Here is an 18010-nt window from a genome sequence, read left to right on the forward strand (position 1 = left end):
AATGAATCTTGGGGCTGTATATAGTGACCTATCTGTACTTGATAATAAACTTACTTTGAACTATAACTTGGGCCCCAGTTCCAGGCAAATCTTAAACACAAGAGATTCTGCAGCTGCTGGAAAACCTGGTCCATCGATGGTATGTAGGGAGAGAAGGTTTAGATTAATTGTGAAGTAGGTTAGCATTGTGGGCCGAAGGGCCTGTACTGTTCTGCACTGTTCTATGTTCTATGATTCAAGTGCCCATGAATCACTTAACAAAATTACTATGGGCAACATCTTCTCCATGTCTACTCTATCTCATTCGTTCGTTTTGTGCCATGTCATATGACGTAGGCAACCGTGGCCTTTCCGTGACCATGACTGTTCTTGGCAAATTTCTCTACAGAACTGCTTTGCCACTGCCTTCTTCTGGGCAGTGTCTTTACAAGACGGGTGATCCCAGCCATTATCAATACCCTTCAGAGATTGTCTGCCTGGCGTCAGTGGTCGCATAACCAGGACTTGTGATCTGCACCGGCTGCTCATACGACCAACCACCACCTGCTCCCATGGGTTCACGTGACCCTGATCAGGGGCTAAACAGGTGCTACACCTTGCCCAAGGGTGACCTGCAGGCTAGCGGAGGGAAGGAGTGCCTTACACCTCCTTTGGTAGAGACATATCTTCATTCCATCACTCTATTACTCTATCTAGGCCTTTCAATATCTGAATGGATTTAATGAAATGCCTTTTATGCTTTTATGCTTTTAATTCTTTAATGCTGTCTTACTGCAAAATCATAAAGCATTATTAAAGACAAACAAGAGAAAATCTGCAGATGCTGGAAATCCAAGCAACATGCACAAATTGCAGGAGGAACTCAGCAGGCCTAGCAGCATCTGTGGAAAATAGTACAGTCGACATTTTGGACCAAGACCCTTCCGCAGGACTGGAGAACAAAAGATGAAGGGCAGATCTGAAAGATGGGGAGGGGAGAAAGAAACACAAGGTGAGAGGTGAAACTGGGAGGGGGAGGGATGGAGTAAGGAGTTGGGAAGTTGATTGGTGAAAGAGATACAGGGCTGGAGAAGGGGGGAGTCCGATAGGAGGGAACAGAAGGCCATGGAGAATAGAAAAGGGGGAGGGAGGAACACCAGAGGGAGATGATGAGCCGGGGAGGAGATAAGGTGAGAGAGAGAAATGATGATGGGGAATAGTGAAGGGGAGTGAGGTGGCATTACCAAAAGTTTCAGAAATTGATGTTCTTGTCATCAGGTTGGAGGCTGCCCAGATAGAATATAAGGTGTTGTTCCTCCAACCTGACTGTGGCCTCATCTTGAGGAGGCCATGGATAGACGTAAAGAGTTGTCATTGTGGGATCTTTCTGCTTATGTGGGCTGGACCACAATCGACCCACTTCACTGGCTGCAAAGCTCCTCGTGATGGACTAGACTGGGTGGGCATTGCACAGGAATGCAGGCTGCTGACCCTGGAGGGGACAAGTCTGCTGGTTATCAGTTGAGAACCCAGGGGGTATAACATCTGAGTGAGAACAGGCTGGGAGGTCAACAGGGGGTTCTGACTGACCTGAGCTACTCACTTCACTTCACGAGCTCGTTCATTCCCAGCGATCGTGTTGGTGAGCTCCTCAACAGACCAGCTCTCCACTCCTTTGCCCTGTGTCCCCCTCCTGGAGGACCACAGCCTTGTCATGGGATTTGGGGGCTTGCGTGCCTCAGTGACCCGGAGAGCCATGCTGGCTGGAGCCAGATCTCTCGGTCTGGTCGGGTCATCCATGCCCAACGGGTCAAAGGGTAGAGGCCAGACTAGGAGTCGTCCACCGGCCTTTCAGGTTTTGGGGTTCAGCTCAGAGCCAACAACCCTGACTGATAAAAACAAAATTGTTATGGAAACAGCAATGAAGAATCGTTCTACATCCGAGTGTGACAGTATTCCTGAGTCTCCACCGGGACTTGTGTGACTGACGGTAGTGAGAACCGAGAGGAAGCTACTGACACGATGAAGGAAGCCCCGAACACCGCCAGAGATGGAGGACCCTCATCGCTGCCCTAAGTTCTTGAGTCAATACAGAACAAAAGGGGTGCCCTTTGGGTGGAGCTGGAGGTGGGTGGGAATAGGGTGAGCCCAGATTCCTGGGTGTGGGGAGATGGGTCTGGGAGAATAGAAGGAATGCAGGGGATTTTTCTGCCTAGGCATTCGCTTGGCTAAAAACCCCTCCAGAGTCAGCGCCACGGGGGGCTGCAGATGGAAGTTTACCCTATTAACTCCTCAGTGTAGGTGCAAACACTCGGACATAGACAAATACACACTCAGGCACTCTTTCACACTCATAGATACTTTCTCTCTCTCTGACACACACACACACACACACACACACACACACACACACACTCACACACACACACACAGATACACACACACACACACACACACACACACACTCACAAATAGCTACATGTACTGGAATGATATACACAGAAACATATAGACGTTTGAATATAGACACATCCTTGCATTTGTACCCAGTATCATACTTACATTGGGTAACACATAAAGATGTACCACAGATACACAATCTGTGATACATCTGTGTGTGGAATCACATATATGCAACGGATATAACAAAGGAGAGAAAATCTGCAGATGCTGGAAATCTGCCGAAGGGTTTCGGCTCGAAACGTCGACTGTTTGCTCTTTTCCGTAAATGCTGCCTGGCCTGCTGAGTTCCCCCAGCATTTTGTGTGTGTTATACAACAGATATAAACAGTTCGGCAAGCGACTACACCTGATGAGCGTACGGGCTCACACCTATCAGGACTTGTACTCAGATTGTGGAAGTGCCACAGCCCCTGTGAAATCGGGAAGCAGTGTCCAGCCTAGACTCGGCGCACTCTGCTTTCAGAGGCAATGTCAGGGTAAGGAGAGAGTGCTCAGGCTAGCGCAGTGAGCACAGGGTTCACGTACCTGCTCAGTAGTGGCTCCAATATTGTCCTGGGCAACTGTACAAGCGACCAGTGAGTTAGCGACTGAGTCAGTAGGAAGATCCACAGAGACTAAGAGAGTCCCTCCCTAAGCTTGTTTCGTCAACTTGGTCCCTGTAGGACAGCGCTGTCACACAGCCTCAGGCTGGCATAGAAACACACCGGTATCTCACTCACTCTGTTTCACACACACACACACAACACACTAACACAGACACGTATATACACACACAACACACACACACACACACACACTAACACTCAGACACATATATACACACACAGACACACACTAACACAGACATGTATATACATGCACAACACACACATACACACACACTAACACTCAGACACGTATATACACACACAACACACACATACACACACTAACACTCAGACACGTATATACACACACAACACACACGTACACACACACTAACATTCAGACACGTATATACACACACAACACACACACACAACACACTAACACAGACACGTATATACACACACAACACACACACACACACTAACACAGACATGTATATACATGCACAACACACACGTACACACACACTAACACTCAGACACGTATATACACACACAACACACACGTACACACACTAACACTCAGACACGTATATACACACACAACACACACGTACACACACTAACACTCAGACACGTATATACACACACAACACACACGTACACACACTAACACTCAGACACGTATATACACACACAACACACACGTACACACACTAACACTCAGACACGTATATACACACACAACACACACGTACACACACTAACACTCAGACACGTATATACACACACAACACACACGTACACACACTAACACTCAGACACGTATATACACACACAACACACACGTACACACACTAACACTCAGACACATATATACACACACACAACACACACAGACACACACTAACACAGACATGTATATACATGCACAACACACACGTACACACACTAACACTCAGACACGTATATACACACACAAGACACACGTATATACACACACAAGACACACGTATATACACACACAAGACACACGTACACACACACTAACATTCAGACACGTATATACACACACAACACACACAGACACACACTAACACTCAGACACGTATATACACACACAACACACACAGACACACACTAACACTCAGACACGTATATACACACACAAGACACACACACACACACTAACACTCAGACACATATATACATGCACAACACCTACAGACACATACACACAAACATACACATATACTCACACGTGCACGCACGTATAGACACACACACAACATATTCATACACAACCGTGCACACACACACACTCATATAGACACGAAGAACACACTCACACATAATATACACACAGAACACACAATCACACACATATGCTGCACACACACTCACACGTACACAATGAGAAACAAGTAGGCACACATCTGTGCACAAGCAAACACTTTCTGAGCAACGCAGGTTACACATACACACACCTATACATACAAATTGAGACACATAGGTACCCCCTCTCTCTTACTTGCATGCACACACAGACAAACACACAGACACACACACACACACACACAGACACACACACACACACACACACACACACACACACACACACACACAGATACACACACACATACGCACACACACACACACACACACACACACACACACACACAGATACACACACACATACGCACACACACACACACACTCACACACACACAGACACACACACACACACACACAGATACACACACACATACGCACACACACACACACATACGCACACACACACACACACGCACACACACGCACACACACACACACACACACACACACGTGTAATTAGTGTGTGGCGTGTTCCTTCTGCTCCTTGTGCCGGGCATGCAGCTCTCCTGATACACGGACGTGTCATTCCAAACCCAACACCCCCAGTGAGTCTCGGATTCCCCTCTCCACCGGAGAGGTCACGGACCAGGGATTCCCGGGAGTCGATGGGGAAGTCTTGAGAACTTCCGTGAATCTCCTCCAATCTGCTCCCGCGGCACTGCACAGAGCAGTGTCCGTTTTGGGAATGAGATCAGAAGACTCTGGGAGTGCTCGGAATGTCAGGCAAAGAAAAATGAATGTCTCAGGCCAGGGAACCCATCCAAGCACTGAATCGGTAAATATGTTTGTTCCCAGGCCAATCACAAGTACCAGGGACTGGAGTGGGGATTGGGAGGATTGTCCCATGGACTAGTCAAACAACAGGCTAGTAATCTAGTACTCACGGAATCAACATACCAGTCTCCCCATCACTGCCCGGTCTCACCAACAGGACAGACCCTCCAGAGGGAATAGAATTGGAATCCGGTTATCCTGATGTGCAGCACTGTACAAGAGTCTGAAGAACATACATTATATAGCTAGGGTGCCTAAGCTATATAACATGGAGCTTGTAAATCTGGCACGGTCATTTGATTCCAGTCAATTGGTTTATTGATCATTACAGAATGTCTCTCTGTTGCTTCCCTCTCCCTCCCCTCTCCCTTCCCCTTTCCCCAACCATGATCCCCCTCTCACTGCCCCATTCTCAGTCAACAATAAAATTGAATTGAATTGAATTGACTTTATTACTTACGTCCTTCATATACACGAGGAGTAAAAATCTTTGGTCATGTCTCCGTTCAAATGTGCAGTGTGCAATTATAGTAATTTATAATAAATATTATGTACAACAGGATAGTCAATATAACATAGAAATACAGTTGTGTCAGCGTGAGTTAATCAGTCTGATGGCCTGGTGGAAGAAGCTGTCCTGGAGCCTGTTGGTCCTGGCTTTTATGCTGCGGTACCGTTTCCTGGATGGTAGCAGCTGGAACAGTTTGTGGTTGGGGTGACTCGGGTCCCCGGTGATCCTTCGGGCCCTTTTTGCACACCTGTCTTTGTAAACGTTCTGAATCATGGGAAGTTCACAACTACAGATGCACTGGGCTGTCCGCACCACTCTCTGCAGAGTCCTGTGATTGAGGGAGGTACAGTTCCCATACCAGGCAGTGATGCAGCCAGTCAGGATGCTCTCAATCACGCCCCTGTAGAAAGTTTTTAGAATTTGGGGGCCCACAACAAACTTCCTCAGCCGTCTGAGGTGAAAGAGGCGCTGTTGTGCCTTTTTCACCATACAGCTGGTGTGTACAGACCACGTGAGATCCTCGGTGATGTTTATGCTGAGGAACTTAAAGCTGTTCACCCTCTCAACACCAGATCCATTGATGTCAATAGGGGCTAGCCTGTCTCCATTCCTCCTGTAGTCCACAACCAGCTCCTTTGTTTTTGCGACATTGAGGGAGAGGTTGTTTTCTTGACACCGCTGTGTCAGGGTGATGACTTCCTCTCTGTAGGCTGCCTCATTATTATTTGAGATGAGGCCGATCAGTGCAGTGTTGTCAGCAAACTTCATTAGTAGATTGGAGCTGTGGGTGGCAACACAGTCATGGGTATACAGGGAGTAAAGGATGGTGCTCAGTACACAGCCCTGAGGGGCAGAGAGGCCGAGGGGCAGTGGGGCAGAGGTGAGGGAGCCCACTCTTACCACCTGCTGGCGATCTGACAGGAAGTCCAGGATCCAGCTGCACAAGGCAGGGTGAAGGCCGAGGTCTCTGGGCTTCTTGTTGAGCCTGGATGGAACTACGGTGTTGAATGCTGAACTGTAGTCCAAGATCAGCATTCTCACATAAGCATCCCTCTTCTCCAGATGTGTAAGGGTGGTATGTAGAGATGTAGCTATTGCGTCATCTGTCGATCAGTTGTGTCGGTAGGCGAATTGTAGGAGGTCCAGTGTGGGTGGTAGCAAGCTGCAGATGTAGTCCTTGACCAGCCTCTCAAAGCATTTGCTTATTATTGAGGTGAGTGCGACAGGACACCAGTCATTCAGACATGTTACCTTGGTCTTTTTAGGTACAGGGACAATGATGGATAATTTGAAGCAGGAGGGCACTCTACACGGAGAGGGAGAGATTAAAAATGCTTGAAAACATGTCTGCCAGTTGCGTTTACCCAGAGGCCAATATCAGAATCATGATAATCATCACCACAAGTGTCATGAAATTCGTTATTTTTGCAACGACTGTACAGCACAATAGATCTTTAAAAATTACTATTTGGGAGGGTGCAGAGCAGAATTTCCAGGATGTTGCCTGGGGTAGACAAATATATCTTGCGAGAAAAGTTTGAGCGAGCTCAGGTTTTGATCTTTGAGGTGAAGGAGGATAGGAGGTGACTCGATCGAGGTGTACAAGATTAACAGAGACATAGATCAAGTGGAGAGCTAGAGCCTAGACTGGAGAAAAGTGTAGGAGGGGATGTCTGAGGTAGGTTTTATCACACAGAGTCGCTGGTGCAGAAAGCACTCTGCTGGAGGTGGTGTTAGAAACAGATACATTAGGGATTTTCAAGAGATGCAGAGGGGTTGATGGATGACAGAAAAATGGAGGGCTATAGAAGAGGGAAGGGTTTGATCGAACTTGGAGTCGGTAACAATGTTGGCCCATCATTGTGGGCTGAAGGCCTGTACTGTGTTGTATGGCTCGATATCACAATTACAATAATAAATGGACAAATAGATATAGATAGATAGGCAGATTGATAGATAAATAGATAGATAGATAGATAGATAGATAGATAGATAGATAGATAGATAGATAGATAGATAGATAGATAGATAGATAGATAGATAGATAGATAGATGGATAGATAGGCAGACAGATAGATAAACTATCTATCTATCTAGACAGATAAACAGATAGACTGAAAGATAGATAGACAGATAGGTCGACAGATAGATAGATTGATAGATCGATAAATAGATCGATAGACAGGTAGATCGATAGATAGATTGATAGACAGATAGATCGATAGATCAATAGACAGGTAGATTGATAGATCGATAGATGGATAGATCAATAAGTAAACAGACTATGCAAAATGGTGTTCATGGGTTCAATAACAGAGGGAAAGGAACACTTCCTAAAACATTGAGGGTGGGTCTTCTGTGTACCTCCTCCCTGATGGTAGGAATGGGAAGAGGGCACGTCCTGATGGTGAGGTTTAAGGCTGCCCGAGGCATCATGTCTTGAAGATGTCCTCGATAGTGGATGCCCACGATGGAGCGGTGTGTGTCTGCAACCCTCTGAACACCCTATTGACCCCGTGCCTTGGAGCACCCTTCCTCAGGTCTGACACATTTGTCCATGACACCATTGACAGATGCGACCACCATGCACTTTGTGGAGACAAAGTCCCAGCTTCACACTGAGGACAGCTCTCATTACGTTGCGCGGCACGAATACACTGCAAATGGAGGGATGTGTGGGGCACGTGCAGGCAGAAGAGATTTAATTTAATTGGGCACCGGGTTCGGTGCAGGGATTGTGGGCCAAAGTGCCTCTTCCTGCATTGAATTGAATTGACCTTCCTGTTTGAAACAATGTACAGCACTGTTCAGTGTTCTATGCGGAGATTTGTCAGCCCCAAGATCAATGCCTGTCATCATCTTATACACTTCCATCAGGTCACCTCTCATCCTCTGTCGCTCCAAGGAGAAAAGGCCGAGTTCACTCAACCTATTCTCATAAGGCATTCTCCCCAATCCAGTCAACACCCTTGTAAATCTCCTCTGCACCCTTTCTATGGTTTCCACATCCTTCCTGTAGTGAGGCGACCAGAACTGAGCATAAACCAATGCTGAAACCGGGGCTAAGTCAATGCACAATTTCTTCCCAGTTTCCAGATAACCTTGGCCTAATGGGAGAGTGGCGGGGCTGGGGTGCAGATGTCAAGGGAGATTGCCAATGCTGGAAATCTGGAGTAACACGCACGAAGGCGAGGATGTTTCCATTAGTAGGAGAGTCTAGGACAGCCTCAGAATAGAGGGGTGCCCCTTCAAAGCAAACCTGAGGAGGAATTTCTTTAGCCAGAGAGCGGTAAATCTGTGGAATTCATTGCCGCAGGCAGCTGTGGAAGCCAGGTCACTGGGTATATTTAAAGCGGAGGTTGATAGGCTCTCGATTCGTCGGGGAGTCAAAGTTGCAGGGAGGAGGCAGGAAAATTGGGTGGAGGGAGATAATAACTCATGATGAAATGGCAGAATAGTATTGATGGGCCAAATGGCCTAATTCTGCTCCTGTGCGTCTTATGGTCTTATCGTTCCCTGAGACTCAGCTTGGCCCATTCTTGTGTTATTTACATCTGCTGCCAGTAGAGGGGGGTATTGTCCAGGGAATCTGCCAAAGAAGCCTGGGTGTGGTGTGGCAGTGCGATGAGGTCACACGAGGGCAGGCGTACCACTGGGGGTAACGTGGCGCTGGAGGCCAGGTCCAGTAAGGACTGTGGTCCCACTGGGGTTGGTATAGTTTAGGAATTGGTTTCGCACTGGGAGCGGGGTCAGAAAAGGACCATAATCTTACCTGTACAACTGCTCCCTCCACTTTCCCTTCCCCTTTTCTCAACCATGATTCCCCTCTCCCTGCCCCCTTCCCACTCTCAGTCCACAATAGAGACCCAGATCAGAATCAGGTTTATCATCACTCACCTGTGTCATGAAATTTGTTTTATTTTTGCGGTAGCAGTACAGAGCGATACATAAAATTACTACAGCAGTAAGCAGAAGGGTGCACCTGAACTATATGTATGTGCTAAAACTTTGACACACTGCTGTAAAACATAGAACTTGTGATGTGCACTGGCTGCTCGTACGGCCATCCACCACCTGCTCCCATGGCTCTGATTGGGGGCTAAGCAGGTGCTACACCTTCCCAAGGGTGACCTGCAGGCTAGCGGAGGGAATGAGCGGCTCACACCTCCCTTGGTAGAGACATATCGCCACCCCCGCCACGCACCAAGCGGTCACTTTGCACTTCTCTGGATTGAACTGCATCTGCCTCTTCTCAGCCCAGCTCGGCGTCCTGTCAATATCCCACCTATGGGAGCCGGCTACACACGTGTCACCTACAAACTCACCGACCCACCCTTGCACTTCCTGAGTGAAGGTCACTACTAGAAGAGTATTCTCCTGCTACTAGCTGTAAGGACTCACCCATGGGGGTATGGGTAGGCTTGTTGGGGGAGATGGGCCAGAGGGGAAAAGAGGGTTGTGGAGAAGACCTAAATTAACTCAGTCACTAGTGACAACGAACCCCCTTCCCACTCCAGTGGAGAGGGTATCCAGCAATAGACAATCGACAATAGGTGCAGTAGGCCATTCGGTCCTTCGAGCCTGCACTGCCGTTCAATCTGATCGTTGCTGATCATCCACAATCAGTACCCCGTTCCTGCCTTCTCACAATATCCTTTGACTCCGCTATCTTTAAGAGCTCTATCTAACTCTTTTTTGAAAGCATCCAGAGAATTGACCTCCACTGCCTTCTGAGGCAGAGCATTCCAAAGATCCACAACTCTCTGGGTGAAAAAGTTTTTCCTCATCTCTGTTCTAAATGGCCTACCCCTTATTCTTAAACTGTGGCCTCTGGTTCTGGACTCCCCCAACATTGGGAACATGTTTCCTGCCCCTAGCGTGCCCAATCCCTTAATAATCTTATATGTTTCAGTCAAGATCCCCTCTCATCCTTCTAAACTCCAGTGTATACAAGCCCAATCGCTCCAATCTTTCAACATATGACAGTCCCGTCATCCCAGGAATTAACCTCGTGAAATCCCTCAATAGGAAGAATATCCTTCCTCAAATTTGGAGACCAAAACTGCACACAATACTCCAGGTGTGGTGTCACCAGGGCCCTGTACAGCTGCAGAAGGACCTCTTTGCTCCTATACTCAACTCCCCTTGTTATGAAGGCCAACATGCCATTAGCTTTCTTCGCTGCCTGCTGTACCTTCATGCTTACTTTCAGTGACTGACAAACAAGGACACCTAGATCTCATTGTACTTCCCCTTTTCCTAACTTGACACCATTCAGATAGTAATCTGCCTTCCTGTTCTTGCCACCAAAGTGGATAACCTCACATTTATCCACATTAAACTGCATCTGCCATGCATCTGCCCGCTCACCCAACCTGTCCAAGTCACCCTGCATTCTCCTAACAGCCTCCTCATATTTCACACTGCCACCCAGCTTTGTGTCATCTGCAAATCTATCTCTCACACAGCCAGTAACTACAACTCAGGGAGCGGAGGGGAGAGGGACCTCTTTTACAAAGGAGTCACAGTGAGCCTTCCATAGATCAGAGTGAATCACTGCTCCCTTCTTTCAATCCTCCTTCAGGGCACACAAGGCATATTACCACCCCACCCCCCACCCCGTACACGGCCAATCTGCACAACTCCTGCCAGTACAGCAGAGCAGAGATTACAGAGCGACCCCAATTCCCTCGGCAAGAAGGAGGCAGGCTATTCATCCTGAAGCATCTAGGAGAATGATCCCGGGAGTGAAAAGGCTAACATATAAGGAGCGTTTGATGGATCTGGGCCTGTACTCACTGGAATTTAGCAGAATGAAGGGGGACCTCATTGAAACCTATCGAATATTGAAAAGCTTAGGTAGAATGGACGTGGAGGAGATGTTTCTTATAGTGGGGAAGTCTAGGACCAGAGGGCACAGCCTCAGAATACATCCCCTTAGACCAGGGGTTCCCAGCCTAGGGTCCACGGACCCCTTTGTTAGTGGTAAGTCTCATTGGCATAAAAAAAATTGGGAACCCCTGTTTTAGAACAAAGATGTAGGGAAGTTTCCTCAGCCAGAGAGTGCTGAATCTGTTGAATCTATTGCCACAGACGGCTGTGGGGGCTGTGTCATTGGGTATATTTAAAGCGGTGTTGATAGGTTAGTGAGGGCCTCAAAGATTGCAGGGAGAAGGCAGGAGACTGGGGTTGAGAAGGATAATAAATCAGCCTTGGTGGAATGGTGGAGCAGACGCGATGGACTGAATGGCCTAATTCTGCTCTTATGTCTTACGGTTTTACCCGGATGTGACTGGGCTGGGGCGTCGCCATAGAGCTGGGAGGCACGTTTTGGGATGAGGCTTCCACAATATGCTGACCACTGAGCTGACTGCAGCAACCTGAGTTGCAATTCACTGAAGCGGCCAAGGCCAAGGTTCCAGTAATTATTGGGTGGGCACAGTAGCATGGTAGCTAGCGTAACGCTGGTTCAGCGCCAGCGACCCGGGTACGATTCCAGCGTTGTCTGTCAGGAGTTTGTACATTCTCCCCGTGACCATGGGGGTTTCCTCCGGGTGCCCCGGTTCCTTCCCACATTGGTCACGTGGGTGTAATTGGGTGCCCAGGTTCATTGGGCTGGAAGGGCCTGTTGCCGTGGCGTATCTCTAAATGAACAAAGCATAATATCAACTTAAGAAATATGTAGAAATGGGGAATATGAAACTATTGACTGTAGGCATGAGAGGAAGATGGATTCCGGGTGTGCAGTGGAGAGTATATTAACAGCCTGGCATGGGAACACCAATGCCCTTGAATGGAAAATCCTACAAAAAAGTAGTGGATACGGCCCAGTCCATCACAGGTAAAGCCCTCCCCACTATTGAGCACGTCTACATGAAACACTCACTCTTTGAGATGTTCCCACAACCAATCGACTCACTCTCAAGGACTCTTCATCTCACGTTCTTAATATTTATTGCTTAATTATTTATTTATTATTATTTCATTTAATTTCTTTTGTATTTGCAATTTCTTGTCTTTTGCATACTGCCTGCCCGGTTGGGTGCCATCTTTCATTAATTCAAATCAGATCAAATCAAGTTTAATTGTCATTCAGCCATACGTAGATACAGCGAACGAAATAGCGCTCCTCTGGGGCTAAGGTTCAAATCGGACAAAATAGCACATTTAAATTAGAGAGCAAAGAAGAATACTCACGCGACAGGAAGACATATATACTTAGTCCACGAGTCTGAGTGACACATCTTGCAATTGATAGTACGGTCTCCCTGCAGTGCACAGATTCGTGCACAGATTCGTGCACTCCAGCCCGTAATTCCACCACTCAACCACTGGTGGGCAGCACTGACAAGAGAGGCCAGCCCCCAGCCGAGCGTGGACGCCATGCGGTAATGCTGCTGATGTCTCCTCACCTGGTCTGCAGCAGCAGGCAAGCCCTCGGCTTGAGGCCAAATCCACACTACAAATGAGGCTCCACAGCTTCCATGCTGTCTGTCATGCCACCAGCCGAGGGTAACAGGATGTAGCAACTTACACGACTGCTGCCAATCAGCGGTCACGAGTGCAACGTCCGGGACAATCTCCCACGGTCGTACCGCAGACTGCCTTCATGCACCATCGCCGGCGCCTTTGAGCTAGGGGCAGCCACACGCTCAGCTACTCTGAGCCCAAACCGGCTCCTTCTCCGGAACATCGGCTGGCCCCTTTGACCCCTCGGCCGGCTGCGCTGCTAACTGCAGTCCAGCTACTCTGACCAACGAGCAGCTCGCTGATGGAGTAGCCCTGCAGTACCCATCGTCCTTGAAGTAGAATTGTCCTGCAATCATAAAAAAACATTTAACAAAAAACGCACCTTTGCTTGGCGCCCACACGTGAAGGCACCGCCATCTTAAAGGGAAGTTCAAAGTAAAGACATTCCGTCATGGTCATTTGATTTAGTGAGTATGCCAGCAAGAAAATGAACCTCAGGGTTTTACAACACACTGTCAGGCGACGGGTCTCGGCCCGAAACATCGACAGTGCTTCTCCCTATAGATGCTGCCTGGCCTGCTGTGTTCCACCAGCATTTTGTGTGTGTTGTTGTTTGAATTTCCAGCATCTGCAGATTTGCTCAGGGTTTTATACCCAGCCGCCGATGAATTCATTGCCACAAGTGGCTGAGGACAGGTCATTGGGTGAATTTAAGGTGGAGGTCGAAAGGTTCTTGATTAGACAGGGCGTGAAAAGTTCCGGCTAGAAGGAAGGAGAATGGAGTTGGGAGGAAAATAGATCAGCCAAGATGAAATGGCAGAACAGACTCGATGGGCCAAATGACCTGATTCTATGTTTTATGATCTACACTATGACATACACAGTGTGTACTTCAGTAATAAATTTACTTTGAACTTTGAATTTTAAATAACCTCTGCTACCAAGAAGTACAAGGATAGCTCTCCAGTTCAAATGGAAGTTCAAGTTTGAATTCACTGTCATTCAAATGTAGACATGTATACCTTCAAATAAAACAACGTTCCTCTGGACCGAGATGCACAACACAGTACATAGGGCTCACACGCAAGACATAAGGTAATACTACCACAGATAAATTAGCAAATAATAAAGTACGTTCCTGAAGACTGACGTTTAGCTAGGGTGCACTTACGACATGGGTGGTGGGGTGGAGGTACGTCTCTACCAAAGACAAGTTTGCCAAGAGCATCTGTGGTAATGGAAAGACCGTGATCACCCACGTCATACGACATGGCACATAATGAACGAACGCATTTACAACAGAAGTTAAACAAAAAACTGTCGAACACTGCAGGCACTGATGACACCCAGGTGGTGGTCAGGAGTTCAGTCATCTCACGGTCTGGCGGAAGAAGCTGTTTCCCATTCTACACTCAGTGGAAGCAACACCATCTCCAGGTTCTCCAGATGTCACGCATCACCTGGAGCAGGGGTGTCAAACTCATTTTAGGTCACGGGCCGGATTGAGCAAAATGCAGCTTCATGCGGGCCGGATCAGTCGGACGCATGCGAACGCAGCTTTCGTTGCCTCCGTTTTTTCAGCCTGCTCTCATGTGTCTCAGTCTCTGCTATAACTACAAAGTGTTTCACTTTACAAATTCCGTTTCTTATGAAGAAGACTGCCGAATAAACACTAAAAACCCTGAAAACCTGGTACCTGAATAAACTCAGCATTAGCCATATCACACGCCATAGGTGCTTCGATTACTGGGGCCAGCTTTAATAGTAATTAGATATTATCTCACGGGCCAAAGATAATTCCACCGTGGGCCGGATTTGGCCCGCGGGCCTTGAGTTTGACATATATGACCTGGAGTATATCTCCATCCCCACGTTGTCCCTGGATATAATCTCCCTTCCACAACGTCACTGTAGGAGCACCGACAGATCATGGCAGTTCAAATATGCAGATCACTATGTTCTCAAGAATAGCTGGGAATGGGCAGTAAATTCTGGCCTTGCTAATGACTCACAGGTCCCAAAAGAATTAATAATTGAATTCCTAGGGCTGAGGGAGCAGGGGTTAAAATAAAGCTTTGTCCACATTGTCTCAACTAACACTCTGAAGGGAAAGACTGTGTGGGTTACGTGTACAGTAATCATTTCCACTGCCCCATCACACCTTTTCAGGACAGAGAGAGCACAGATTATATAGAGAGTAAAGCTCCCTCCACACTGTCCCATCACACACTCCCAGGACAGGGTCAGCACGGATTAGATACAGAGTGAATCTCCCTCCACACTGTCCCATCACACACTCCCAGGACAGGGACAGCACGGGTTAGATACAGAGTGAAGCTCCCTCTACACTGTCCCATCACACACTCCCAGGGAAGGACAGTTTGGCTTTGCCACAAAATACAGTTCCCTTAATGCTGAAAACTAAATTTTAATCAGATCCTCTTGATTCCTCCAGTTTGACTAAAGACATGACAGACACACATCTCTATTGCACCTTTCACAACCTCAGGAGAATTAGAAGTGAAGAACTACTCTTGAAGTGCAGACTGTTTGTAAATAGCAAGCTCCTGTTAACTGCAATTGAATAATGTTGAGACATGGTGTTTCAGGGGAAACTATTCAGCCAGGACACTTTATAGACTCTGAGAGCCTCGGAGTCAGACAGCAGAGAATTTGCACCTTCGACCTAACTCATTCCTGCTGAGTTATATTGGCTATTCACATTAATCCCATCTGCCTGAACTAGAACTATATCTCTCCATGCCTCGACTGTGCAGATGTCTCGTAAACACAGGAATCCAGGAACAATTGATGTTTGATTGGTTTAAGCGCCCGGCTGAATTGTAAACGTTGGGTATGGGCCAAATCGGAGTGGCGGGTCTTGGGTTCGAGGGAGTATCAATGTGGCAGGGCCTGGGCCTGAGAGCAAGGAAATCCCCGCTGTCTGGCCAGTTTGAGTGCCGGGCCAGACTGATTAGGGCAGGGTGTCAGGACCGGAGGTGAAGGCCGTGCCGGGCCAGACTGAGAAGGGCAGGGTGTCAGGACCGGAGGTGAAGGCCGTGCCGGGCCAGACTGATTAGGGCAGGGTGTCAGGTCCGGAGGTGAGGGCCGTGCCGGGCCAGACTGAGAAGGGCAGGGTGTCAGGTCCGGAGGTGAGGGCCGTGCCGGGCCAGACTGAGGGCAGGGTGTCAGGTCCGGAGGCGAGGGCCAGACCGGGCCAGACTGATTAGGGCAGGGTGTCAGGACCGGAGGTGAGGGTCGGGCCGGGCCAGACTGAGAAGGGCAGGGTGTCAGGTCCGGAGGCGAGGGCCGTGCCGGGCCAGACTGAGAAGAGCAGGAGAAGGGCAGGGTGTCAGGTCCGGAGGCAAGGGCCGGGCCGGGCCAGACTGAGAAGGGCAGGGTGTCAGGACCGGAGGTGAGGGCCGTGCCGGGCCAGACTGAGAAGGGCAGGGTGTCAGGTCCGGAGGCGAGGGCTGTGCCGGGCCAGACTGAGAAGAGCAGGAGAAGGGCAGGGTGTCAGGACCGGTGGTGAGGGCCGTGCCGGGCCAGACTGAGAAGGGCAGGGTGTCAGGTCCGGAGGTGAGGGCCGTGCCGGGCCAGACTGAGAATGGCAGGGTGTCAGGACCGGAGGTGAGGGCCGTGCCGGGCCAGACTGAGAAGGGCAGGGTGTCAGGACCGGAGGTGAGGGCCGGGCCGGGCCAGGCTGAGAAAGGCAGGAGAAGGGCAGGGTGTCAGGACCGGAGGTGAGGGCCGTGCCGGGCCAGACTGAGAAGGGCAGGGTGTCAGGTCCGGAGGTGAGGGCCGTGCCGGGCCAGACTGAGAAGGGCAGGGTGTCAGGACCGGAGGTGAGGGCCGTGCTGGGCCAGACTGAGAAGGGCAGGGTGTCAGGACCGGAGGCGAGGGCCGTGCCAGATCAGACTGAGAAGGGCAGGGTGTCAGGACCGGAGGTGAGGGCCGGGCCGGGCCAGGCTGAGAAAGGCAGGAGAAGGGCAGGGTGTCAGGTCCGGAGGTGAGGGCCGTGCCGGGCCAGACTGAGAAGGGCAGTGTGTCAGGTCCGGAGGTGAGGGCCGTGCCGGGCCAGACTGAGAAGGGCAGGGTGTCAGGTCCGGAGGTGAGGGCCGTGCCGGGCCAGACTGAGAAGGACAGGGTGTCAGGTCCGGAGGTGAGGGCCGTGCCGGGCCAGACTGAGAAGGGCAGGGTGTCAGGTCCGGAGGTGAGGGCCGTGCCGGGCCAGACTGAGAAGGGCAGGGTGTCAGGTCCGGAGGTGAGGGCCGTGCCGGGCCAGACTGAGAAGGACAGGGTGTCAGGACCGGAGGTGAGGGACGTGCCGGGCCAGACGCGAGGGCCGTGCCGGGCCAGGCTGAGAAAGGCAGGGTGTCAGGTCCGGAGGCGAGGGCCGTGCTGGTGTTGAGCTCGCGGCTCGGCGATATTTATTCACATCTGCACGGAACTGAGGCTGTGGCCTGCAAATAATCGGCTGCCGTGACGACCGGCTTTTATCTGTGGTCCCACGTTCATGAACTTCCGTTCTGAGTGGTATTTGCCTACTTTATTATCCGTTTTTGCCTGCACATTGGGTGTTTCACGCTCTTCTGTTTTTCTGATGGGTTCCTTTGGGTTTCTTTGTTTTGTGGCTGCCTGTAAGGAGACGAATCTCAAGGATAAACACCGTACACATACTCTGAACTTCGAATTCCACCCCCTCCTCTGGCAGAGAGGTCCTGATATCAACCACTCTCCGTAAGAAACACCTATCCTCAGAGGCCCCTATAAAACTCTTTCCTCTCACCTTAAACCTTGTCTTTGGTTCCCCCCCGCCCCCCCAGCATGG

At 49.4% G+C, this 18010-nt stretch overlaps 2 protein-coding genes across 3 annotated transcripts in view; both read right to left on the reverse strand.

The window, feature by feature from the left end:
* LOC140716217 (guanine nucleotide-binding protein G(I)/G(S)/G(O) subunit gamma-8-like) overlaps positions 1–3057 on the reverse strand; it is a 44108-nt gene extending 41051 nt beyond the window's left edge. The window contains exon 1 of one of the 2 annotated variants that reach the window (XM_073028836.1): positions 2968–3057. The gene's annotated coding sequence lies outside the window, so the exon portion shown is untranslated. The remainder of the gene's footprint in view (positions 1–2967) is intronic. The other variant, XM_073028837.1, reaches the window with a different exon arrangement.
* Positions 1–18010, reverse strand: part of LOC140716524 (interferon regulatory factor 2-binding protein 1-like) — a 377150-nt gene that overhangs the window by 121382 nt on the left and 237758 nt on the right. The window lies entirely within an intron of this gene.

This window comes from Hemitrygon akajei, chromosome 25 (assembly GCF_048418815.1).
Source record: "Hemitrygon akajei chromosome 25, sHemAka1.3, whole genome shotgun sequence".
NCBI classification, from domain to species: domain Eukaryota; kingdom Metazoa; phylum Chordata; class Chondrichthyes; order Myliobatiformes; family Dasyatidae; genus Hemitrygon; species Hemitrygon akajei.